Source organism: Anopheles marshallii, assembly GCF_943734725.1.
Source record: "Anopheles marshallii chromosome X unlocalized genomic scaffold, idAnoMarsDA_429_01 X_unloc_33, whole genome shotgun sequence".
In the NCBI taxonomy this organism is placed as follows: Eukaryota; Metazoa; Arthropoda; class Insecta; order Diptera; family Culicidae; genus Anopheles; species Anopheles marshallii.
In genome coordinates this window covers 85001-92500 of record NW_026525880.1, presented here as the reverse complement: position 1 = coordinate 92500, position 7500 = coordinate 85001, and positions in this window count along the sequence as shown.

Below are 7500 nucleotides of genomic sequence, written 5' to 3'. Positions count from 1 at the left end.
ATTGCCTATCAAGTAGGCCGTACCAGCCCATAGCAAACCAACCAAGATAATCTAACAGGCCAAGATTGGTTGGAGACTTCAAAATTTTGCTAAGTCCATGGCCACCATAAGCCATTTCTATCAAGAAGGCCATGGACAGTGCTTAGCAACCACGAAAGGTTCCAAGAGTTGAAACATTGCCTATCAAGTAGGCCGTACCAGCCCATAGCAAACCAACCAAGATAATCTAACAGGCCAAGATTGGTTGGAGACTTCAAAATTTTGCTAAGTCCATGGCCACCATAAGCCATTTCTATCAAGAAGGCCACGAACAGTGCTTAGCAACCACGACAGCTTCCAAGAGTTGAAACATTGCCTATCAAGTAGGCCGTACCAGCCCATAGCAAACCAACCAAGATAATCTAACAGGCCAAGATTGGTTGGAGACTTCAAAATTTGGCTAAGTCCATGGCCACCATAAGCCATTTCTATCAAGAAGGCCACGAACAGTGCTTAGCAACCACGAGAGCTTCCAAGAGTTGAAACATTGCCTATCAAGTAGGCCGTACCAGCCCATAGCAAACCAACCAAGATAATCTAACAGGCCAAGATTGGTTGGAGATTTCAAAATTTGGCTAAGTCCATGGCCACCATAAGCCATTTCTATCAAGAAGGCCATGAACAGTGCTTAGCAACCACGAAAGCTTCCAAGAGTTGAAACATTGCCTATCAAGTAGGCCGTACCAGCCCATAGCAACCCAACCAAGATACTCTAACAGGCCAAGATTGGTTGGAGATTTCAAAATTTGGCTAAGTCCATGGCCACCATAAGCCATTTCTATCAAGAAGGCCACGAACTGTGCTTAGCAACCACGAAAGCTTCCAAGAGTTGAAACATTGCCTATCAAGTAGGCCGTACCAGCCCATAGCAAACCAACCAAGATAATCTAACAGGCCAAGATTGGTTGGAGATTTCAAAATTTGGCTAAGTCCATGGCCACCATAAGCCATTTCTATCAAGAAGGCCATGGACAGTGCTTAGCAACCACGAAAGCTTCCAAGAGTTGAAACATTGCCTATCAAGTAGGCCGTACCAGCCCATAGCAACCCAACCAAGATACTCTAACAGGCCAAGATTGGTTGGAGATTTCAAAATTTGGCTAAGTCCATGGCCACCATAAGCCATTTCTATCAAGAAGGCCACGAACAGTGCTTAGCAACCACGAAAGCTTCCAAGAGTTGAAACATTGCCTATCAAGTAGGCCGTACCAGCCCATAGCAAACCAACCAAGATAATCTAACAGGCCAAGATTGGATCTCAAAATGTTGCTAAGTCCATGGCCACGATAAGCCATTTCTATCAAGAAGGCCATGGACAGTTCTAAACAACCACGAAAGCTTCCAAGAGTTGAAACATTGCCTATCAAGTAGGCCGTAGCAGCCCATAGCAAACCAACCAAGATAATCTAACAGGCCAAGATTGGTTGGAGATTTCAAAATTTGGCTAAGTCCAGATTTTTTTACCCTTCGGGAAAACAACCCTAGTTCACCAAGTTGAACGCGAAAAACTGTCCATAGGATACGCACAAAACGTTTATTGAGTTGGTCACCATATGTGGAAATTATGGTGAAAATAAGCCAAGTTCCGGAGTTTTTAACTAACACGAAACCACGAAAAACTTTCATTAGGAAAACTTGGTTGGAGCACCCTACTGCAGAACACACCGACATGGACGAAAGGGTCGACTGGCTAAGAGAAAAAATTTTTGCGGGACCACTCAAAACATCATAGTTAGACCTAGCAAATGATGAAAAGTGAAACCCGCGATCGATTGGAGAAACCTTATTTTACACTGAAAAATTCCACATAAGGAATATTTGTATGGAGCACCCTACTGCAGAGCACACCGACAGGGCCGGGAAGGAAGGCCCGGTCCAAGAAAAAATTTTTGCGGGACCACTCAAAACATCATAGTTAGACCTAGCAAATGATGAAAAGTGAAACCCGCGATCGATTGGAGAAACCTTATTTTACACTGAAAAATTCCACATAAGGAAAATTTGTATGGAGCACCCTACTGCAGAGCACACCGACAGGGCCGGGAAGGAAGGCCCGGTCCAAGAAAAAATTTTTGCGGGACCACTCAAAACATCATAGTTAGACCTAGCAAATGATGAAAAGTGAAACCCGCGATCGATTGGAGAAACCTTATTTTACACTGAAAAATTCCACATAAGGAAAATTTGTATGGAGCACCCTACTGCAGAGCACACCGACAGGGCCGGGAAGGAAGGCCCGGTCCAAGAAAAAATTTTTGCGGGACCACTCAAAACATCATAGTTAGACCTAGCAAATGATGAAAAGTGAAACCCGCGATCGATTGGAGAAACCTTATTTTACACTGAAAAATTCCACATAAGGAAAATTTGTATGGAGCACCCTACTGCAGAGCACACCGACAGGGCCGGGAAGGAAGGCCCGGTCCAAGAAAAAATTTTTGCGGGACCACTCAAAACATCATAGTTAGACCTAGCAAATGATGAAAAGTGAAACCCGCGATCGATTGGAGAAACCTTATTTTACACTGAAAAATTCCACATAAGGAAAATTTGTATGGAGCACCCTACTGCAGAGCACACCGACAGGGCCGGGAAGGAAGGCCCGGTCCAAGAAAAATTTTTTGCGGGACCACTCAAAACATCATAGTTAGACCTAGCAAATGATGAAAAGTGAAACCCGCGATCGATTGGAGAAACCTTATTTTACACTGAAAAATTCCACATAAGCAAAATTTGTATGGAGCACCCTACTGCAGAGCACACCGACAGGGCCGGGAAGGAAGGCCCGGTCCAAGAAAAAATTTTTGCGGGACCACTCAAAACATCATAGTTAGACCTAGCACATGATGAAAAGTGAAACCCGCGATCGATTGGAGAAACCTTATTTTACACTGAAAAATTCCACATAAGGAAAATTTGTATGGAGCACCCTACTGCAGAGCACACCGACAGGGCCGGGAAGGAAGGCCCGGTCCAAGAAAAAATTTTTGCGGGACCACTCAAAACATCATAGTTAGACCTAGCAAATGATGAAAAGTGAAACCCGCGATCGATTGGAGAAACCTTATTTTACACTGAAAAATTCCACATAAGGAAAATTTGTATGGAGCACCCTACTGCAGAGCACACCGACAGGGCCGGGAAGGAAGGCCCGGTCCAAGAAAAAATTTTTGCGGGACCACTCAAAACATCATAGTTAGACCTAGCAAATGATGAAAAGTGAAACCCGCGATCGATTGGAGAAACCTTATTTTACACTGAAAAATTCCACATAAGGAAAATTTGTATGGAGCACCCTACTGCAGAGCACACCGACAGGGCCGGGAAGGAAGGCCCGGTCCAAGAAAAAATTTTTGCGGGACCACTCAAAACATCATAGTTAGACCTAGCAAATGATGAAAAGTGAAACCCGCGATCGATTGGAGAAACCTTATTTTACACTGAAAAATTCCACATAAGGAAAATTTGTATGGAGCACCCTACTGCAGAGCACACCGACAGGGCCGGGAAGGAAGGCCCGGTCCAAGAAAAAATTTTTGCGGGACCACTCAAAACATCATAGTTAGACCTAGCAAATGATGAAAAGTGAAACCCGCGATCGATTGGAGAAACCTTATTTTACACTGAAAAATTCCACATAAGGAAAATTTGTATGGAGCACCCTACTGCAGAGCACACCGACAGGGCCGGGAAGGAAGGCCCGGTCCAAGAAAAAATTTTTGCGGGACCACTCAAAACATCATAGTTAGACCTAGCAAATGATGAAAAGTGAAACCCGCGATCGATTGGAGAAACCTTATTTTACACTGAAAAATTCCACATAAGGAAAATTTGTATGGAGCACCCTACTGCAGAGCACACCGACAGGGCCGGGAAGGAAGGCCCGGTCCAAGAAAAAATTTTTGCGGGACCACTCAAAACATCATAGTTAGACCTAGCAAATGATGAAAAGTGAAACCCGCGATCGATTGGAGAAACCTTATTTTACACTGAAAAATTCCACATAAGGAAAATTTGTATGGAGCACCCTACTGCAGAGCACACCGACAGGGCCGGGAAGGAAGGCCCGGTCCAAGAAAAAATTTTTGCGGGACCACTCAAAACATCATAGTTAGACCTAGCAAATGATGAAAAGTGAAACCCGCGATCGATTGGAGAAACCTTATTTTACACTGAAAAATTCCACATAAGGAAAATTTGTATGGAGCACCCTACTGCAGAGCACACCGACAGGGCCGGGAAGGAAGGCCCGGTCCAAGAAAAAATTTTTGCGGGACCACTCAAAACATCATAGTTAGACCTAGCAAATGATGAAAAGTGAAACCCGCGATCGATTGGAGAAACCTTATTTTACACTGAAAAATTCCACATAAGGAAAATTTGTATAGAGCACCCTACTGCAGAGCACACCGACAGGGCCGGGAAGGAAGGCCCGGTCCAAGAAAAAATTTTTGCGGGACCACTCAAAACATCATAGTTAGACCTAGCAAATGATGAAAAGTGAAACCCGCGATCGATTGGAGAAACCTTATTTTACACTGAAAAATTCCACATAAGGAAAATTTGTATGGAGCACCCTACTGCAGAGCACACCGACAGGGCCGGGAAGGAAGGCCCGGTCCAAGAAAAAATTTTTGCGGGACCACTCAAAACATCATAGTTAGACCTAGCAAATGATGAAAAGTGAAACCCGCGATCGATTGGAGAAACCTTATTTTACACTGAAAAATTCCACATAAGGAAAATTTGTATGGAGCACCCTACTGCAGAACACACCGACATGGACGAAAGGGTCGACTGGCCAAGAGAAAAAATTTTTGCGGGACCACTCAAAACATCATAGTTAGACCTAGCAAATGATGAAAAGTGAAACCCGCGATCGATTGGAGAAACCTTATTTTACACTGAAAATTCCACATAAGGAAAATTTGTATGGAGCACCCTGCTGTGGTCACCATCGGTCGAGTTGGTCGAGACGGGCAAAAAATTTTTTTTTCCATATCGTCTCAAAACATGATTTATGGACCTTGTAAATGTTGAAAAGTGAAACGAAATCACTTTTGGAGCGATGAAAATTTTGTATGGGAGGTCCCTACCCGGAACAAATTTTACTAGTAAAGTCATGATTCCGCGACGAGAAATTTGAAAATGGTCAAATATGGTTAAGATGTCATGTTCATTCCCTACTATGGGGGACCAGGTCGTCACGAAAAAATTTTTTTCTCGACCTGGTCAAATGTGGTTCTGCGACGGAGGTTAAACTAATAATGCATAATTTGGGCCAAAAACCCCCCTCTGTCAGATATTGTACCCGTTCAAGAGCAATAGCAGACCACATAAGTTGAGCTTTGAGGTATCTGAAAGTTGAATATAGAGCGAGGTTCTAAGCGAAGGGATAGCTTAACGTTGAGCATTGAACGCAAAAAAGCTTAGAGATAAGCTTAAGATACAAGGGTTGTGGTGCATGAGGCCGCTTAACGTTGAGCTTTGAACGCACATGGCTAGAACTAAGCTAAGAGATACCTATAGTGGTGCATGGAACTGCTCACAAGTTGAGCTTCGAGAAGTCCAAAGGCAAAATGTAGAGCGAGGTTCTAAGCGAAGGGATAGCTTAACGTTGAGCATTGAACGCAAAAAAGCTTAGAGATAAGCTTAAGATACAAGGGTTGTGGTGCATGAGGCCGCTTAACGTTGAGCTTTGAACGCACATGGCTAGAACTAAGCTAAGAGATACCTATAGTGGTGCATGGAACTGCTCACAAGTTGAGCTTCGAGAAGTCCAAAGGCAAAATGTAGAGCGAGGTTCTAAGCGAAGGGATAGCTTAACGTTGAGCATTGAACGCAAAAAAGCTTAGAGATAAGCTTATTATATAACGATTGTGGTGCAGGACACAGCTTAACGTTGAGCTTTGAACGCACATGGCTAGAACTAAGCTAAGAGATACGGGTAGTGGTGCATGGAACTGCTCACAAGTTGAGCTTCGAGAAGTCCAAAGGCAAAATATAGAGAGAGGTCCTAGCAGCCTAAAAAACTTCTAGGGCCGACAGCTCACAAGTTGAGTTTCGAACGCAATTAGGCTACCCTGGTAGCCTTGATTTGAAAGCATTAAGGCAATGATATGGTAGAATGCCCGATCTTAAACCTATTGACAGAGAATGTGTACGAGTAAGCATAGATGTGGAGGAGCACATACCCTAAACAGTCCCGAAAGATGGTTAGCTAAGTGATGCATCACAAATGGACTTGGCGCACCAAGTTCACACTGAAACACACACGATCGCGTATATTAAAACCTGTTGTGTGGTGCATCACTAATAAAGTTTGGTGCGTCAAACGAACATGAGAGTTGAGCATATTGGGTATGTGTGATAACACACTTTGCACGACAATCGAGAAACCGCATAAGCTCAGTATAACACAGCAGGGGAAGATTGATGAAAACCAGAGCTAATACATGCAACAGGCCGGGAATGCTGCTTCTGAAGGTGGTAGGACCGGTGCACTTATTAGTTAAACCAATCGGCCGATTGAGTTGAAGTCTGGTACCGATCTTTCACTTGACTGTGCCCCATCAACTATTGATGGTAGTGTAGAGGACTACCATGGTTGTGACGGGAAGCGGGAATCAGGGTTCGATTCCGGAGCTAGTAGAGAGTGCCTGATAAAGGCCATGGTACACATCCAAATCAGGAAAGCAGCAGGAAACACTACCATACATTACCAGGTGCATAGGAGGATTGCAAGCCCGTAAATTGCCCGATCATAGCCAACGATGCTGAGAACGGAATTTATTCCTTCGATCGTCGTTGGTTCACATGTTTACTGATGGTTGTACGAACACCATACCCGGTGGTAAGTACAGTGGAGCTCGCCTTCACAACATAATGTTCACCAGTTGGACGCATAGATTGGAATAGCTCACATAGTGTTGGATTGCTGGAAACACACATTCCAGACTGCTCCGGTAGTCATGGAAAGGAGAGGATTGCAAGCCCGTAAATTGCCCGATTATAGCCAACGATGCTGAGAACGGAATTTATTCCTTCGATCGTCGTTGGTTCACATGTTTACTGATGGTTGTACGAACACCATACCCGGTGGTAAGTACAGTGGAGCTCGCCTTCACAACATAATGTTCACCAGTTGGACGCATAGATTGGAATAGCTCACAAGTGTTGGAAAGTTGAACGCACGTTGAAGACCGCTACTGTGGTCTTGGAAAGTAGAGGATTGCAAGCCCGTAAATTGTCCGATCATAGCCAACGATGCTGAGATCGGAATTCATTCCTTCGATCGTCGTTGGTTCGCATGTTTACTGATGGTTGTACGAACACCATACCCGGTGGTAAGTACAGTGGAGCTCGCCTTCACAACATAATGTTCACCAGTTGAACGTACAAGTTGGAATAGCTCACATAGTGTTGGATTGCTGGAAACACACAAAATGATACGAGTAAGGT